The 20,698-nt window shown below is 38.4% G+C and overlaps 2 protein-coding genes and 1 pseudogene across 2 annotated transcripts in view; 2 read left to right on the top strand and 1 right to left on the bottom strand.

Annotated features, from left to right (window-relative positions):
- The window catches only part of IL1RAPL2 (interleukin 1 receptor accessory protein like 2), a 1,535,365-nt gene that overhangs the window by 861,423 nt on the left and 653,244 nt on the right, over positions 1-20,698 (bottom strand). The window lies entirely within an intron of this gene.
- The window catches only part of L1TD1 (LINE1 type transposase domain containing 1), a 789,799-nt gene that overhangs the window by 304,752 nt on the left and 464,349 nt on the right, over positions 1-20,698 (top strand). The window lies entirely within an intron of this gene.
- Positions 8,483-11,842, top strand: LOC145536470 (small ribosomal subunit protein uS10 pseudogene; annotated as a pseudogene).

The raw sequence follows: 20,698 nt of genomic DNA, 5'->3' as shown, positions 1-20,698 counted from the left end.
GAGCAGTACTGGCAAAAGAGGAACAAATTACCCAGTGACTGTAAACAATGGCCATTAGTTGGTGATAGGAGAGTATATAAAGAGAAGAGCATTTGCAAATTGAAAGCAAGAATACACATGAAATTTTGAGTAATTTTCTGACTCAACCATCTTCGTCTCCTTGAATTCAACAATCTACACAATAAATGAAAGTTTTAGAGTCCAAATGTTCTGAGTTTTTATCCTAGCTTTAACACTCACCAGTTGTATGACTCAGAACAGAAAAACACTTATCCTTCTGTGTTTTGTTATCAATATCTGCAAAATAGGGATAATATAACTGACATTAAAGAGTTCAGGAATCCTAGAGGATGCCCACTATTTGCCCTTTGCTACAAGCCAGCTCAATCATCTTCTAAAAGAGTTAGTTCTTTAGCTTTTACTATGGTGTATGTATTTCTAAGTGTTTCTGGAAATCATTTCTATTGAAATTCAAATGGAGACTTATGTTAGAAAGTTTTAATTTTTTTTAAAGAATATATCTTTCAAGAATTAGAATTATTGAGAAGAGGAAAAAGAATAACATCTTACCAATATATATAAAGGTGACAATTTAGTGTGTTGATTACTGAGCTAATAACATTTAATGAAAAAGAAATTTTTACCACAACTGGTTACTACAAAGGCTTTTATAAATAAAAGCCCTTAAATTAGCTCACATCTCTCCTTTAAGACTCACAAATTAGTAGCAAATCTGTACTGGAATAAAAAGATTTGGAGCATTGTACTGAATATGATCAACCTTTAAGGCCCCTCACCTGCCAAAGAAGGAAAAATTTAAAAAAAACAAAAAAGAAGAAGAAGCAACTCTAGTAGAACAATGAACTTGCTAAGCAGTATTTAACTTCCCATTGTATAGTATTTAACTAAATTACCTCATACCAGTTTTAAAATATATGAATGCTCTTTTAAGGATCAGCCTTTTCAGTTCCTTTGGATAGTGCATATACTTGATCATCAGCTTTTCTCCTCCAGAACATTTACTATTAAATACAATTTATAATCTGTTTTCTTCCATTATTTTCTATTTCTTAATTGCCTTTCTCACTAAAATTTAATAAATAACATATAAAGGCATTTAAGATTATTAACCTGACATTTTAATTTACAATGGTCAAGGTAAGAATGGACAGTTATCTATAGTATGAGTAATATTTATAGACTAGATAGGACATATCATAAAAGTTATCATTCGTTAATTACAGAGCTGCCATTCTGGAACTGCAATGTCATTTACTGCTAAATATAAAAGCCTGTTAACTTGAAGCTGAGATAATTTCTAAAAGATAATTAAATTCTTAAGATGTTAGAGTACTGCATTTTATATCCAGATAGAATTTTCAAAGCTAATAGAATCTTCACTGGCTGAAATAGGATTCAAAATAGACTAATTCTTACCAACTTACAGAAATGCTTTTCTTACTCCCTATGAGGGCTCACCCAATCTGTGTCAGAGTTCAGAGAACAAAAAGTTTGTCTTGGTTGATGTAATTTAGAGGTTAACAGTGGTAATTTGTGAAAAACAACATCTTAGAACTTTTTCCATTATCGCTTAATCTACTGTGTCAAAAAGTACTTTATTTACAGAGAATTATTTTTCACCTCTCCCATCTCTGTTATGTCAAGGGCCAAAGTGGCTAGAAAGACAAACTTCAATTTCTTTTTGGCCTTGGCAGTTCCCTCCTGGAAAACAAGATACTACTTCACTTCCATAATGTTCATACCAGGAGAGAAAGTTTGAAGACAAATTCATGGAAATGGAAAATATAAGTGTAGCTTGATCCTGGGTCTAGAATCTGATGATAGAAGGGAATAGCTAATTATTGTTCTCAAGAGTCAAAGAATAAGAAGGAATAGGATTCAGAAAATTCTTCATTAATATCTCACAGGACAGGGAGATGCTATTTATACTACAGAGCAAAAATAAAAGTATCAATGCAACATAAGCAATCATGGGAATAAGAAGGACTAGCACTTGTTGGGTGTCTAACATGTGACATGTGCTATACACACTTTGTGGTATTTAATCCTCACAATGACCTTGTAGCGTGGGAATGGTTAGTCCTAGGTTATAGAAAAGGAAACTAAGATGCAAAGGATTTAAATTACTTTCCTGAGATCGTTACCAAGTCCAAGCTCATTCTGCTCACTGCATGACAGGCCAAAGAGTTCAAGAGATGAAGTGTTGAGACAAAGAAGAAACCTTAATCAGAGAGCCGGCTGACTGAGAATATGGCAGCAGGCTGCTGCTGCTGCTAAGTCGCTTCAGTCGTGTCTGACTCTGTGCGACCCCATAGACGGCAGCCCATCAGGCTCCCCCGTCCCTGGGATTCTCCAGGCAAGAACACTGGAGTGGGTTGCCATTTCCTTCTCCAATGCATGAAAGTGAAAAGCGAAAGTGAAGTCGCTCAGTCGTGTCCGACTCTTAGCGATCCCATGGACTGCAGCCCACCAGGCTCCTCCGTCCATGGGATTTTCCAGGCAAGCAGGCTAGTGTGTCAAAATAACCATCTTGTAGAGGCTTAGCTGCTAGGTTCTTTTATGGATAAGAGAGGTGGGGAGGTGAGGAAACAAAGAAAAACACGATTCAATCCTTGAAAATATCCCCTAGAATAGCAAGCAGGGGAATGGGTTATGTTCATTTCCTTACAGTCCTTTACACGTGGGAGGCTCAGGTTATCTCCCTGAAGCAGGCCATTATGTATGTTTATAATAACCAAAAAGGGATAAAGTCACAGAAGTAGATCTAGTGTAAATTTTAAATTACCACTTCCTACATGGTTACTCCTTGGAAGGAAGGTTATGACCAACCTAGATAGCATATTTAAAAGCAGAGACATTACTTTGCCAACAAAGGTCCGTCTAGTCAAGGCTATGGTTCTTCCAGTAGTCATGTATGGATGTGAGAGTTGGACGGTGAAGAAAGCTGAGCGCCGAAGAATTGATGCTTTTGAACTGTGGTGTTGGAGAAGTCTCTTGAGAGTCCCTTGGACTGCAAGGAGATCCAACCAGTCCATCCTAAAGGAGATCAGTCCTGGGTATTCATTAGAAGGACTGATGTTGAAGCTGAAACTCCAATACTTTGGCCACCTCATGCGAAGAGTTGACTCATTGGAAAAGACCCTAATAATAGGAAGGATTGGGGGCAGGAAGAGAAGGGGACGACAGGGGATGAGATGGTTGGATGGCATCACTGACTCAATGGACATGGGTTTGGGTAAACTCTGGGAATTGATGATGGACAGGAAGGCCTGGCGTGCTGCGATTCATGGGGTTGCAAAGAGTCGGACATGACTGAGTGACTGAACTGAACTGAACTGACCTGGTTACAAGATCACATGTGTAGTTAATGGCAGGTCTAGAATTTGAAACTAGGTATTTCTTGTTTCAATGTCCCCACTCTAGCTATGATGTTTCCATAAGGAATTCAGTAATGTATCAGTTCACTTCCAAGGAGTGGGCCTTAGAAGTAAGGATCCAAGGAGTAAGCATCTTTTAATTTCATGGCTGCAATCACCATCTGCACTGATTTTAGAGCCCCCCAAAATAGAGTCTGCCACTGTTTCCACTGTTTCCCCATCTATTTGCCATGAAGTGATGGGACCAGATGCCATGATCTTAGTTTTTTGAATGTTGAGTTTTAAGCCAACTTTTTCACTCTCCTCTTTCACTTTCATCAAAAGGCACTTTAGTTCTTCACTTTCTGCCATGAGGGTGGTGTCATCCGCATATCTGAGGTTATTGATATTTCTCCTGGCAATCTCGATTCCAGCTTGTGATTCATCGAGCCCAGCATTTCTCATGATGTACTCTGCATATAAGATAAATAAACATGCTGACAATATACAGCCTTAACATACACCTTTTCCTTTTTGGAACCAGTCTGTTGTTCCACGTCCAGCTCTAACTGTTGCTTCTTGACCTGCATACAAGTTTCTCAAGAGGCAGGTCAGGTGGTCTGGTTTTCCCATCTTTTTCAGAATTTTCCACAGTTTGTGGTGATCCACACAGCCAAAGGCTTTGGCATAGTCAATAAAGCAGAAGTAGATGTTTTTCTGGAACTCTCTTGCTTTTTTGATGATCCAATGAATGTTGGCAATTTAATCTTTGGTTCCTCTGCCTTCTCTAAATCCAGCTTGAACATATGGAAGTTCACAGGTCACATACTTTTGAAGCCTGGCTTGGAGAATTTTGAGCATTACTTTACTAGCATGTGAGATGAGTGCAATTGTGCGGTAGTTTGAGCATTCTTTGGCATTGTCTTTCTTTGGGATTGGAATGAAAACTGACCTTTTCCAGTCTTGTGGCCACTGCTGAGTTTTCCAAATTTGCTGGCATATTGAGTGCAGCACTTTCACAGCATTATCTTTTAGGATTTGAAATAGCTCACCTGGAATTCCATCACCTCCACTAGCTTTGTTTGTAGTGATTTTTCCTAAGGCCCACTTGACTTCACATTCCAGGATGTCTGGCTCTAGGAGAGTGATCACACCATCGTGATTATCTGGGTCATGAAGATCTTTTTTGTATAGTTCTTCTGTGTATTCTTGCCACCTCTTCTTAATATCTTCTGCTTCTGTTAGGTCCATACCATTTCTGTCCTTTATTGAGCCCATCTTTGCATGAAATGTTCCCTTGGTATCTCTAATTTTCTTGAAGAGATCTCTAGTCTTTCCTTTTCTATTGTTTTGCTCTATTTCTTTGCATTGATCACTGAGGAAGGCTTTCTTATCTCTCCTTGCTATTCTTTGGAACTCTGCATTCAAATGGGAATATCTTTCTTTTTCTCCTTTGCTTTTTGCTTCTCTTCTTTTCACAGCTATTTTTAAGGCCTCCTCATACAGCCATTATGCTTTTTTGCATTTCTTTTCCATGGGGATGGTTTTGATCCCTCTCTCCTCTACAATGTCATGAACCCCGTCCATAGTTTATCAGGCACTCTATCAGATCTCGCCCCTTAAATCTATTTCTCACTTCCACTGTACAATTGTAAGGGATTTGATTTAGGTCATAACTGAATGGTCTAGTGGTTTTCCCTACTTTCTTCAGTTTAAGTCTGAATTTGGCAATATGGTGTTCATGATCTGAGACACAGTCATCTCCCAGTCTTGTTTTTGCTGACTGTATATGGGACAAAATGGCAACTAAGTTCTGGGCAAAGAAGGGTTACTGGGTGCTGAATAAAGCCCTGGCAAACAAGTGGGTTCTTAAAATACATAACCAGATATAAAGTAACTGACTCTCCTATTACCTGAAAATTAGAATATACTCAGAAAAATCCTGGGTCATTAACTGGGGCACATTAACACAATGAAACAAATGAATAACAACAGACCCTAGAGTAAGCGGTTCTCAAGTGGAAATGGATGGAATTCCAATCCCTCCTTTAGAATCTGATGAATAATAAGAACTTGCTCCCTAGAAAAATAGCTCTATATAACACAACATTTTAAAAAACAAGTTCAGGGCCTTTTGGGTCTCCCTGTAGTCCCGTGTTATAGAGTGCATCATTGCTGCCAATCCTTCTCCTTTCCCTACATTGATGTTCTTTGCCATAGGTCTTTGTAGCTTCTCTGACTCGAAGCAGAGAATATTTCCTTGCCCATTTTTGTTGGCCTTGGCCATGTGATTTGCTTTGTCCAATATAAGGGGCATAACACAATTTTCAAATATGGTCTTTTAGAGCCACTGCATACTTCTGCTTATCCCTCTGGCATTCTTTCCATTACCATGAAAAGAAAATGCCGCAGGTGGCCTTTTGGTCCAAGATGGATTAGAAATATGTCTAGTAAACCTGAGCTCAACCTGCAGCTTAGAGCTAAGCCCAGTTGAGCCCAGCCTAGATCAGCCAACCTCCAGTTGACTTACAAATGTAAGAAAGAGAATAAATGATTATTGTTTTTAAGTCAGTGAGTTTTGTAGTGGTTTTAATGCAGTAATGTTGCAGAAATATTTTTCTATCACACTCATTCATAGAACGTCTTCCCCTCAAGAGTCTATATAAACCAAGAACCTCTGCTCTACAATGTTTTATTATATAAGCCCAGTGTGCTTCTCTATGCTGGATATGCATTTTTGAAAATTACTGTCTGAATTCAAATTTATACAAATCAAATTCTATGGTTCCCACCAACTTACATTATAATATCTCAGTGTTTTATCCTCAATTCAATGATCATCACCTAGCAGCAATTCCTAACACTTCAGCCATTTGTCTTTCTGCTCCTCAGTTGTTTTTTTTTTTTTCTGATAAGTAGTCAATGATCAAGAAACATATACTTAAAAGTATGAAGGGAGAACCTCTTTAAAGGAACCCTGCAGTGAACCCATTTGTAAGTTGAAGAATCTGTCTGTAATGGGAATAATCTTCTCTTTATTTATCTCTTTGGTAAGCTTAAATTTTTGACACCTGGGTCTCTAAAAACAGGGTACCTAAATTACTAAGCCTGCTTCTAGGCAAAGTGCAATATTTATCTTGATATAAAATAAATAATATCATTTGTTACATTTTGGTTGCTGGAAATTTAGTATGATGCTTAGATCTCATTCAGTCTGAGCAGTGTTTATATAAATATCCTTGCAACAGAAGTCAAGGTATATAACTGAGAAGCCTCCATTTCTGGCCTACATTTCCTTCTAGGAAGAAATGAAACCAAACAGACAAAGTAAGGTTTGGCATAGTCCATTGCATTTAGATGCCCAATTTATATTTATGGAATTAAATTGGAAAAAAGCAAAAATAGGTTCTGGCTCCAGTTCTGTCACCTAATAACTGTGTGACTATGGGAATCTGGGTAGGTTGTGAGGAGAAAGGAGAACATTCTAGGCAGAGAAATGGTCTGCACAAGGACATAAAAGAATGAATAAGCATAAGGCAGTCAGTGAGCAGAGCCTCCCGTGTGGCTCAGTGGTAAAGAATCTTCCTGCAATTCAGAAGCCACAGGAGACATGGATTCGATCCCTGGGTGGGGAAGATCCCCTGGGATACTAGCAACCCACTGCAGTATTCTCGCCTGGAGAATCTCCATGGACAGAGGGGCCTGGCGGACTACAGTCCATAGGGTTGCAGAGTTGAACACGACTAAAGCGACTTAGCACGCACACATTCAGTGAGTAATGAGGAGACCAGCCAAACCAGGAAAAGGCTGTAAAGGTAAGAAGGAAGACACAAGAACACATAATTACATGGCATAAAACTCTGGACACATTACCTACAGATTCACAGTGAATACCTGAAATGTTAGGTCATTTTTCCTCAGAACACAGAAAGAACCAGGTGGAATCAGATAGACTGTCTTTTGGATTTCCATTCATACTCTTAATTTAAAATCCAGGGGTAGTTTCCCTTTTCTATGGATCATTCCGTAAGGGAAGATAATTTTTTGAAGCTGAGAACAATCAAAATAAAATGTATAATAATATTCAAAGTAAAAATATTATTGAGACTATAGCACATATGTCACTCAATAATAGAAAGATATAGGAAAATATATTCAGGAGCAATAAACTTCAAGTTAAATAAATAGCATTAAAGCTTATAACAAAATTACAGACAAGTAATTCAAGCTCTCTCAAGGGTCTTACTTACTTCAAGGAAAACATCTTCCAATTATCATAAAAATGCCTCTCCAATTTTCACAGTTCATCTATAATAGGCTGATTGCAAATGTAAAGTGTATGACTCAGGTAGTGCTGTATAGTCAGCTGTAACCATAACCTCCTGTGTAATGACAAGCAATTGGAATAGCAATATTACTACTTAAGCTATTTAACTCAGATTGCTTAGCATTTATGCTGATATTTCTGCTGGAGGGAAAATAACACAAAAACATGATAATAAACAAGTATATTCTGATTATTAATCTTACATTACACAAAAACATCTACCGAAAAAGAAATCAATAGCAGGTAAAGAAGCATTATAATTCTTTGACTACAGTGCTAATAGGAGAGTATCATTTTCTTAAATATATTTCCCACATTATCATCAATGGAGTGCCTGCAGGGGGAAATAATAAAAAAGAACAAAAGAAAATTCCTCAGAGAAAATTCAGCTTAGAGATTAAGACAAAGAATTCAAGAAAAGGTTTGGGGATGTGTGACCATTAACAGCCTTCATTAGTGGGGAGCGGGGCAAAAGCCAATTTAAAAATTTCCTTATATAGTTTAATTATGCAAAATCAGTAGGGAGTAAGGAGAGCTGGCTTCATGCCTTGCTTGTTAAGAGTTAAGCACAGTGCAGACTTTTCTACCTAGACAAGGAGGTAGCAATACAGGCTGATTTTGGACAGGTCAACTAGTTTTTTGGAGCAAACTTGAATTTTACAGGAACGTTCATATCCTTAAGAGGCCCAGTGGCCTCCACATGAACATATCATTAAGTCTTTTGAGACTCGTTTATTATTTCATTCATAAACTCACCCATTTATTGATTCCCTACTCGATGCCAGTCACTGCTAGGTCTCGTCCTTTAAGGAGCTTACCTTCTAGTAGGGCAGACAGCTATACAGGTAAAGGAAAGAGCGATCACATATACTTAGAAGATGGAGGTAAGGAGAACTGGGAGGAAGTCAGTATTGTCTTTAAAGATGAAGAGACTGTTGAGTTAAGTCTTGAAAGATGAAGGAGGGTTTTCCAGGTAGCCAAGAAGAAATTCCAAGTAGAGGAAATAACAAAATCTAAGAAGTATAACCAATTATGGTGTTTTGAGGGAACTGCTGTTATGCCTAATTGGGTTTAATCCAAAACTTTCATTTACCTTGAAAAATTCAGTATAGCACAAACACTCTAGTATCTGGTAACTTTCAATAAATAAGGTTTTACAATATTCAAGTCCTATATATGCAACATCACATCACAGATAACTAATCTGATTTACTCAACAGCAAAAGAAACAGAAGTATAAAATACCTCCAAGCAGCTTCAAATATGTCTGGATCCTATGAAGACCAGGGGCTATTGATAATCTTCCATGTTAAGGTTGAGGTTCCAACTCCCCTCTACTGGCTTACAAAGAAGACTTTCTCATAGACTTTGAGGAATGTTTCCAAAATCTAATTTTAATGATACATATTTCTTGTGTGCATACATTCAAAACCTCATGGGCCGCTGTTCCCAGAAATTCTCTCTCCCTCTCCAGTTAGGGAAATAGAGTCATCACTTCTTCTTTCTTGCCATAGCACTAGAGCCAGGGGCAGGTGAACAGTGTGTAGAACTTTACAAGAGGATACTCTTGGCCTGTTTTCCAAATCACTGTACAATTCACTGGTTTGTACAGCTGTCTTGTTCTAAAGAATACATAACTAGCTTAACATTCACTTTTCAGTCAATGTCAGAAGGTATCAGGCTAACTAAAGATCTTTAAAAAAAATAAATGTATGCAAAGCAATATCATGTTACTAATGTAGTCCTTTGGTATAAAGTTGATCATTCCAGACTCAATGTGTTTTTACCTCAGATGCTTTGTGAGAACGGAGAAGGCAATGGCACCCCACTCCAGTACTTTCGCCTGGAAAATCCCATGGACGGAGGAGCCTGGTGGGCTGCAGTCCATGGGGTCGCTAAGAGTCGGACACGACTGAGCGACTTCACTTTCCCTTTTCACTCTCATGCATTGGAGAAGGAAATGGCAACCCACTCCAGTGTTCCTGCCTGGAGAATCCCAGGGACGGGGGAGCCTGGTGGGCGGCCGTCTATGGGGTCGCGCAGAGTCGGACACGATTGAAGCGACTTAGCAGCTTAGCAGTAGCAGCTCTGTGAGAAAGCACTAAAAAAAAATTTGGACAAATGGTTGTTGACTCTATTCTTCACATAGCCAAGCTCAATCCTGATTTGTGGACAGTTTCCAGCAGTACAGTGGGTGGACAAATCAATTCTAGTGGAGATCAAACTAGCTTCCCTTTTTACACATGGAAGGCAACCCATAGTATGATTTGCCAAAAAAAAAAAAAAAAAAAAAAAAATAGCCTTTTTCAAATGGTCATTTGAGATAAACTAGGAAAAGGCTGAGAGCCTATCTTCACCACATTATTCCTGTAAGGAACCCTTACAGTCTCTCACTCAGGGCCCTCCTCTTTCTCCTGGCCAAAAATGTTTCTGCAGAAGATGGCACGCACACTTTGAGTATCTTTGAGTTGCTGTTTGTTGATGCACTTGATCTCTTATATGTGGGTTCACAGTAGTACTATGTTTCTTAGACGTCAAGTTCCCAGAGGGCAGAGGTTCTTTCTCTGCCATTTCTTAATATAATTAATGTATCATGAAACAGCATGAACAGCCAGGTGCTTAATCAATGCCTTAATGCACTGGGATTAGTGTATAATTAAGGTGACCAAGTAATTGATCAAAGTGGGGCACTTCTGAGAGTCAAGGGGGACACTGTTAATTATGTTTCGTTCAGTTCAGTCACACAGTCGTGTTGGACTCTTTGCAACCCCATGGACTTCAGCATACCAGGCTTCCCTGTCCACCACCAATTCCCAGAGCTTGCTCAAACTCATGTCCATCGAGTCGGTGATGCCATCCAATGATCTCATCCTCTGTCATCCCCTTCTCCTGCCTTCAATCTTTACTGCTATCAGGGTCTTTTCTAATGTAGTCAGTTAAATATGTTAGGACAAGAGATATAAACCAGGACTGTTCTCGGCGAACTGTGAAGATACTGTCGCTCTCCTGCTCCAAAAGAAGGATTCTCCCTTGCAATAGTCAGATTGGTTTCTCATGATCATGAATAACACAGTATTTTGAGTTGGACATTACTTCCGAATGGAGAAAAAGTATATCCAGAATGACTATAAAAGAATAAAATTAAGTGTTTCCACTCATATATACAATATCATATATACTGATATTGTAGATATTATAGGCTAGTCAGTTGCCCCTCTTACACTGTTTTTTTAAGCTATATCTATTAATATTAGTATGACACTTCATCTCAAATCTGATGAAAGTAGGTACATATAAGCAATGAGTAAATGGTTAGGAAAAAATATTGAAAAGTTCTTACAATAGGCTTTATTTAAAGGTTGTCACAAAGAGTCATTAGTTCATCAAGCATATTTGCATTACCAGGAATATAATTCATTTTTCATTAATTTGTATTTTAAGTCCAGCAGCCAAGTTTTAATGCATTTATCAAAGGAGAAGCCATGAATTAGGTTTTTCAAGAGAGGGTTAACCAGCTTTAAAAAAAATAGATCTGATATCTATTCTTTCTTTTTAATTCCTTTACATATTTATTTTATTGGATTACCCATCAAGTACTCTAGCAGTTACATGCTTAAATTCTCTAGGAAAAATCTCTCAAATAAAACCTTTTACTGAGCTCTTTGAGGAAGATGCGGTCGCCGCTGCAGTGGAGCTCCACGCTGCCTACTCCTGCTCCTGACTCACTGCTGTTCGCTCTCGCTGAGCAACAAGTGGGTCAGGAAGCCTCACCACAGCCATAGCCTTTAAAGACACCGGCAAGACTCCTCTGCAGCCAGAAGTGGCCATTCATTGGATTAGGATCACCCTCTCCAGCTGCAACGTGAAGTCTCTGGAGAAGGTGTGTGCTGACCTGATCAGAGACGTGAAGGAAAAGAATCTCAAAGTGAAAGGACCAGTTCAGATGCCTACCAAGACTCTGAGAATAACTACAAGGAAAACTCCTTGTGGTGAAGGTTCTAAGACTTGGGATCAATTCCAAATGAGGATCCACAAGCGATTTATTGACCTGCACAGCTCTTCTGAAATTGTCAAGCAGATCACTTCCATCAGTATTGAGCCAGGAGTCAAGGTGGAAGCCACCATTGCCGATGCCTAAATCAACCTTTTTAATAAATTGATAATCAGTTGTTATTTAAAAAAAAAAACCTTTTGCTGAAATTGAGTTAACAAAAGATATATGTTTGTCTGACATTAAGCTGAGAATGGCCACTTAAAGATGTATCTCAGACTCGAATCCCCCTTTGTTTATTTTTTGTTTGTTCTCTTCCCTGCTGTTGCCATAGTACCAAGGCAACAACAGATCATAAGACTAACAAAAATAATGGAAAGAAAATCCAGAGTGTGATTAAAATCATTTGGTTCTGGAACTGGCCAAATAGACCAAAGGTGATGTCTGAAGTAATTTTTCTATTATGCCATTTGTTAAGGTCATTTTAATAAACGGACAGAGAAGCCTGGAGGGCTACAGTCCATAGGATCACAAAGAGTTGGACACTACTAAGTGACTAAGCACAGCAAAGCACATGGATACATCAAGTCCTCCCCTGATTCTTACTCCTTCCAACCACAGGGGCATAAACATCTAAAATGATTCTTTTTTTTTTTTTTTTTTCGTTTTGACAACTTATAAAGGGGTGAGGAAGAGGTGGAGAAGCACAATATTTTAAATCTAATTTTCAAATTAATTCAGGACAGAAGCCCAAAGCTTCAGCCAAGGTATTTGAAAGGCAATACAGCAAAAGGTCAACTCCAGATTTTTGTTTTCCTAATTCTGACTTGAAATAAGAATTAGAAAATATATCCTTTTATTCCACTTTTAAATTCAGTTTAGCTTGGTGTCACTTGCAACTGTGAATGTTAGCATATACATACTTGTCCCTCAATAGGCATGCTACATGAGGTGTATGAGCCTCAGAGTAGTACTCATGGCATAAAATCAACACCAGTGACCCTAAGGAATCTCGTTTGTTCCACCAGACCTGTACTGATCTTTCCCACTTGTATTAACACTATCTCGCTCTTACTTACATCCTTTTCTAAATATCTCTGCATGGAGACACAAGCACACACTCAGTGAGATTCACCACCCAAACCAGCTTCCATGGAAACCAAGTACCTCACTTATTGAAAATTAAGGCCTCCTATTTCCTGAAGAATTTTCTTTGCCAACTTCTTCCCCTACCCAACCCCCCCACAACCTGTCACTTTCAGATCTTAAAACCAAGAACTGGAGCTTATATTCAAGGCTTAAGACTAGCCCAGTTGAGTCTTAAGATGAACTCAATTTCGCTTTAAGAAAACTCAACTGGAATGGCACAGGCTGAATAAAGTTAGCATTTATAATTGCACCTCCTGTGTGTTCAATGTCTTCACAATTTTATTCACTTTAAAAATGGTTCTTCTTTAAATAGTCATCAACTTTTGTGAACACAAACAGAATATGACTTATAAGTGTGATGTCTATGGTACTTCTCTGAAGCAGGGCAAAGGCTAACAGAGTTTTGCCAAGAGAATGCACTGGTCATAGTAAACACCCGGGACACTCATAGGGCAAGTCTGGGTCAGTCTCTTGTGGGGTCCCTGCTCCTTTCTCCTGGGTCCTGGTGTGCACAAGGTTTTGTTTGTGCCCTCCAAGAGTGTTTCCCCTGCTCTGTGTAAGTTCTGCAATCAAATCCCACTGGCCTCCAAAGTCAAATTCCCTGGGGGTTCTCAGTCCCTTTGCTAGATCCCCAGATTGGGAAATCTGTTGTTCATCTTAGAATTTAACACAGTGAGAATTTTTTTGGTATAACTGTTCTGCAGTTTGTGGGTTGTCTGCTCGGTAGCTCTAAGGTGAGGTTAATGGTGACCTCCTCCAAGAGGGCTTATGCCACACCAAGAGGTCTGCTGCACCCAAAGCCCCTGTGGCAGGCCGCTGCTGACCCATACCTCTGCAGGAGACACTCAAACACCCAGAGGCAGGTCTGCCTCAGTCTCTGTGGGGTCTTCTGGTGTGCACAAAGCTTTGTTTGAGCCCTCTGAGCATCTCTGGCAGGTATAGGGTTTGATTCTAAAGGCAATTTCACCCCTCCTACTATCTTTCTGGTGCTTCTCCTTTGCCCTTGTATGTGGGGTATCTTTCTTTGGTGGGATCCAAAATTCTCCTGTCGATGGTTGTTCAGCAGTGAGTTGTAATTTTGGAGTTCTTGCAGGAGAAGGTGAGCTCATGTCCTTCTGCTCCTCTAACTTGTGAAAGTACCACAGATCTGGACATCACCAGATGACCAGTCAGCAAAAAACAAGACTGGGAGCTGACTGCGGCTCAGATCATGAACTCTTTATTGCCAAATTCAGACGTAAATTGAAGAAAGTAGGGAAAACCACAACACCATGCAAGTGGGACCTAAATCAAATCCCTTACAAGTATACAGTAGAAGTGACAAATAGATTTAAGGGATTAGACCTAAAAGACAGAGTGCCTGAAGAACTATGGATGGAGGTTTGTGACATTATACAGGAGGCAGTGATCAAGACCATCTCCAAGAAAAAGAAATGCAAAAAGGCAAAATGGTTCTCTGAGGAGGCCTTACAAATAGCTGAGAAAAGAAGAGAAGCGAAAGGCAAAGGATAAAAGGAAAGATATTCCCATTTGAACGCAGATTTCCAAAGAATAGCAAGGAGAGATAAGAAAGCCTTCCTCAGTGATCAGTGCAAAGAAATAGAGGAAAACAATAGAATGGGAAAGACTAGAGATCTCTTCAAGAAAAGTAGAGCTACCAAGGGAATATTTCATGCAAAGATGGGCACAATAAAGGACAGAAATGGTAGGGACCTAACAGAAGAAGAAGATATTAAGAAGAGGTGGCAAGAATACACAGAAGAATTGTACAAAAAGTTCTTCACGACCCAGACAATCACGATGGTGTGATCACTCACCTAGAGCCAGACATCCTGGAATGTGAAGTCAAGTGGGCCTTAGGAAGCATCACTACAAACAAAACTAGTGGAGGTGATGGAATTCCAGTTGAGCTATTTCAAATCCTGAAAGATGACACTGTGAAAGTGCTGCACTCAATATGCCAGCAAATATGGAAACCTCAGCAGTGGTCACAGGACTGGAAAAGGTCAGTTTTCATTCCAATCCCAAAGAAAGGCAATGCCAAAGAATGCTCAAACTACCTCACAATTGCACTCATCTCACACACTCGTAAAGTAATGCTTAAAATTCTCCAAGCCAGGCTTCAACAGTACATGAACCATGAACTTCCAGATGTTCAAGCTGGATTTAGAAAAGGCAGAGGAACCAGAGATCAAACTGCCAACATCCGTTGGATCATCAAAAAAGCAAGAGAGTTCCAGAAAAACATCTATTTCTGCTTTATTGTCTATGCCAAAGCCTTTGTATGGATCACAGCAAACTGTGGAAAATCCTCAAAGAGATGGGAATACCAGACCATCTTATCTGCCTCTTGAGAAATCTGTATGCAGGTCAAGAAGCAACAGTTAGAACTGGACATGGAACGATAGACTACTTCCAAATTGGGAAAGGATTACATCAAGGCTGTATATTGTCACCCGGCTAATTTAACTTATATGCAGAATACATCATGCAAAATGCCAGGCTGGATGAAGCAGAAGCTGGAATCAAGATTTCCAGGAGAAATAGCAATAACCTCATATACACAGATGACACCACCCTTATGGCAGAAAGTGAAGAACCAAAGAGCCTCTTGATGAAGGTGAAAGAGGAGAGTGAAAAAGTTGGCTTAAAGCTCAACATTCAGACAACTAAGATCATGGTATCCGGTCCCATCACTTCTTGGCAAATAGATGGGGAAACAATGGAAACAGTGACAGACTTTATTTTCTTGGGCTCCAAAATCACTGCAGATGGTGACTGCAGTCATTAAATTAAAAGACACTTGCTCCTTGGAAGAAAAGCTATGACCAACCTAGACAGCATATTAAAAAGCAGAGACATTACTTTGCCAACAAAGGTCCGATTAGTCAAAGCTATGGTTTTTCCAGTAGTCATGTATGGATGTGATAGTTGTACTATCAAGAAAGCTGAACACTGAAGAATTGATGCTTTTGAACTGTGGTGTTGGAGAAGACTCTTGAGAATCCCTTGGACTTCAAGGAGGTCAAACCAGTCAATCCTAAAGGAAATCAGTCCTTAAATTCATTGGAAGGACTGATGCTGAAGCTGAAGCTCTAACATTTTGGCCTGATGCAAAGAACTGACTCATTGGAAAAGACTCTGATGCTGGGAAAGACTGAAGGCAGGAGGATAAGGGGACAACAGAGGATGAGATGGTTGGATGGCATCACTGACTTGATGGATGTGAGTGTGAGCAAGCTCCAGGAGTTGGTAGTGAACAGGGAAGCCTGGCATTGTGCAGTCCATGGAGTCACAAAGAGCTGGACATGACTGAGCAACTGAACTATGCAGAAGTAGGTCTGCTGGCTTTAATTTCTAGTCCCTGCTATTTCAACAAAGAAAACATAAGCAGCACCCATGTAACCTATCATGCATAACTTCTATAGTAGATTAATGATGGCCACAAATTCTTTGACATATCTCTGATTGAGAGGGATGGCCCATGTTTTTTCTCTTGAGTTTTGGCAGACTCTGTGAGTAGTTTGAACAATATAATATGAGGAAGTGACTGTGCCAGATCCTGAGCTCGAGAATTTGAAGACTGGCAGCTTTCGTTTCTTGTGTCTTGGAACATCTGATCTAAGGGAAACAACTATTGCATAAAAATTCCAAGTAGGCTAAGACTACCACCAACCTGGGATGAAACCCATGCTACCACGTGGAGTGGCCACTTGGAAAGAGAAATGTCCACACTGCCCTCAGCTTTCCTGCTGTCCCAAACCAGGCTCTAGATACATGTGTGAAGAAGCTATCTTGACATCTGGTCTTCAGATGATTCCAGCACTAGTCTTTTGTAATTGCATGAGATCCCAAGTGCCAAGTGATCAACAATTACTAGTCAATGTACAGAACCATAAGAGATAATACATTTTTGTTAAATCCATAAGTTTGGGGATGTTTGTTATTCAGAAATAAATAACCAAATAGTTTCCAACAAAAGGGAACTATTTCTCTTGATGGATTACTGAAAATGGGTACTTATTTAAAAGAAAGATCACCTCATCAATTTGTTTCTCTCATATTCCTCACACTAAAACACACCAATCTATGTCCCTTCCATTCTTCAAATTCATCTTAAAATGTCTGAAAAATATATATCTGATACCAGTCCTTACCTTTGTATTGTTCCTCTGTATTTCCTCAGTATTCATGTACTATATTTGCATATTTCTGTAAACATATTTACACCTCACAAATAGAAATGTTCTTTTACAAAATGGGATGATCATTTTTTTAAAAAGGAAAGCAAGTATTCCATAAAGAAAGCATATAAACCTGACTATAGAAAATAGGACTTCACACATGGCAGAATATTTTTTCCCTTAGTATTAAGCTCAGGTTTTTCACAAAATTGACATTTTTTAAAATAAAGTTTTATTGTGTTTCTCTATTTTTAAGGCCACTTATTTCTCAGTTTCTCTAAGTTTAACAGGAGACTTAGGGTAAAGCCCTCAAAAGAATTCTCACCTCCTTCCTTTGTTTCTATTACAAGCTTTTCTGAATATCTACCTTCAGTCTAGCTTCTCATTTCAATAGCCTTGCACGGGGAAATAGAGAGCAACCCATATTCCCTGAGGTTGTACTGTGTCTCTAGTTCTGAAATTGGATGGATAATTTAACTACATGTTTATTCAGGAAAACAGCCACTTTTCAGTAGATAAGCATTTTCCAAACACTCTTCCTAGAGTCTATTTAAATCTTAAACTACATCACCAGCATGATACCTGCATATACACATATAATAGAGCAGGACACGCAAAACAAGATCAGATTGCTGAAAAACAGACCTTAACCTATGGAAATTATTTTTCTTTGTTCCATGTATTACAGCATTAATTCAATAACATTTCTAAAATAGAACTATGCTTATACAAGCAGATAAATATCTAGAAAGCATATAAATCATTACTTCCTAAGGTGCCCTCAACAAAGTTCAATGCAATTTACAGATAAATATTAGAAATGATTACATCTTCTTACTGAATTAAATCCAGAAACATTTATAAGAAGAGAAATTAATACTCCCATGTTCATTGGAGAAGAACATAATCATAAAGAAAGATAAATCTAATTTTTAACCCATTTAAAATACTCCCTGAGTGTGTGTGTGTGTGTGGGGGGGTTGGGGCGAGTGGGGAATAGCTGGAAAATTAACATGTTTACTTTAATTAATAAAATATCATCTTGAGAAGATAATCCTTCATGTCTACTAAAATTTCACTTTATGTGGAATAAAGTTGAAGGGGCCAAAATGACCGGGTAAAGTCATTTAAAAAAGTAGCTTCAAATTACTTTTAAAAGGATATAATACTGTTAAACTATACTACATATTCATAACCATTAGGTAAAATGAGGTCATTATTGAAACATTTAAGACACAAAATCTGCCTATGTCACCGAATATTGTGAACTATAAATTACAAGTAATCTTCAAAAATCAATCACAGGACCCAGAAGTTGAAGGCACTTAAAGGATTGCTTGTTTTATCGAGGCCTTGATTTGGAAAAACAAAAAGCTATAGTTTTGTGACATAATTGTTTAATTGCTAGACACTACATTTCCACAAACCCAATTATTTCTAATAATTTACATCATGAGAGTCACGAAGACCTATCTGAACTAAAGACATTTTTGTGATTACTAATTAATTAGCTTTTTTTTGTAAAATGTGTCACGAAGTTCTGTCTTCTTGCTTAGGAAATGGCTTCAAGTGGTAAACTTGGATGATGGAATTAAACAAGTAGAAATTTAGAGGAAAGACCATCCTCTTGGAAAATAACAATCTTGCTTGTCTATAGAGTTTCTACAAGAAAATGCATTCTGTTGACATAAAAAGTGAGAGGAGGGACCTCCTTCAATTCCTGGTCAGGGAACTAAAGTCCACATGAGGCAGCTAAGAGTTTGAAAGCCACACCTGGAAAAAAAAAAAAAAAGATCCCACATGCTGAAACAAAGACCCAGCAGAACCAAATTAATTAATTAAATAAAAATAAAATATTTTAAAAAGTGAATGGAAAAGTGAATGTTATCTTAGTCCTGGAAGGTCTGTGTATACGATGGCAGAGCATTCCAAAGGCTATATGCTCAATGGGACCATGTATTTTCTCTGAAGGAACCCTAACTCCTATTAACATCTTGGGAGTTAGGAAGGTTGCCAGTCTGGCAGGACTTTCTTATTGAGCTTTATTCAGTAGCTTGCCATCAGAAAATCTGACCAACTTACTGGGCTCAGGTCATATGGCCTCAAGCTGAAGTTTTTCCTTCATAAGTTGTTTCGGGCATTCTTTGAAGAGAAACTCAACACTAAATATTAGAGAAGATAACTGGTATATTTGTGGCTGACCACAATTATATTTCAAAAGAGATTTCGTGGACTCAGCAGGGAAAATGAAAGGTACTGTAGTTTGATTACCAAGCAATCAATTCACTCTACACACTTACCACCATACTTTTCACATTATCCTAATTGATTGCCAACCTCACCATCATTCTCTGCTACCTGGAAATCATTCCTTTGGTGATTCACTCTAGACTCAGTGTATCTTAAACAAGCATGCTTGTAATTTTGAACACTTTTCACTGTAAGTCTCCACTTTCCTCCCATCTCGTCAAAAAGAACCCACACAAACCATATGACTATAACCTAGAAAACAACAACTGCTTTCATAAAACAACTCATGATATCTTACCTCATAAAGGCTTAGAAAATGAAGTCAAATGGCAACATGATTACAACATATCATGCCAACAAGAACTAATGCCAGAATTTGTATCAGATTTTGGGAGCTGAAAGTATATGGAAGAGGTAGGCTTCAGGCTAGAATTTAATGCTGTATGTCTTATTGTGAAGGAAAATAAAGTTTGCTCAACAAAGAGAGTCCCAAATAGCCCAATAAAGAAATCAACATATTACACTTGAAATTAAAATTGCCATGCACTGAACATGTCAATTGACACAAATGTGATACTTGACTTTCTAACAAACATTGCAAGAAAATACACACGAACAAGGGCCTCAAATGTATGGAGCAAGATTGTATTCTGTTCATTCCTGTATTTTCCCCTCTTGCTGGTCTTCTTTATAGATTAATGTTTGTGTTGCTTTTTTTTTTCAACTTTGCATTCAAAAGCAAAAGAGAAAAGGTGGCATTAAGGAGAATTTTCAATAGTTTGGAGCCACATACCCTTAGGATAATTCCCACTCTAAATTCCAAATAGAAACAAATCACTACACAATTATTTACACTGACTATCCATGACTTAATAAAAATAGGGAATCTAAAACAAAAACATTAATCACAAAGAATCCCATTCTTTCTGAACGGTATGTTTTGTACAGCATTGTAACTCCCAATATATACCACATCAGTAAAAAGCGCTCATTAACTGTAGGGCTGCTCAACTGGAAAACAGAATGCAGTTGATCATCTGATTGACTTAACACCTTCCTCTGTCACATTTCCCTTGATACTGGCTTTATCTTACCAATTTCAGTTACACAGATCTCCCACATTCTTTGAACTTGCTCCCATCAAAATTTGTTCAGTTAAAAAGAGAACCGACAAAATACATGTATCTTAATGCCCATAGACTAATCATTGTTATTATTATAATTTTAATCAGATATAAGAAATTCAGAAAACCATTCATTTGTCATATCAAGAGATAGTAAATTATTAATGGGCAGCCAGGTCGAAAGTAGAGAGTACAGTGATAGCTGGCACAGAGTAGAGTGATACCATCCTTCTAACTGACCCAGTGACCCAGGCCCTGTGCTAAAAGGTATCATGGTGCAGAGGTAAGGTACCATA

The sequence above is a fragment of the Giraffa tippelskirchi genome, chromosome X (genome assembly GCF_054371585.1).
Source record: "Giraffa tippelskirchi isolate mGirTip1 chromosome X, T2T-mGirTip1v1.2.pri, whole genome shotgun sequence".
Classification (NCBI taxonomy): Eukaryota; Metazoa; Chordata; class Mammalia; order Artiodactyla; family Giraffidae; genus Giraffa; species Giraffa tippelskirchi.
This window is presented reverse-complemented; position numbering and strand designations above follow the sequence as displayed.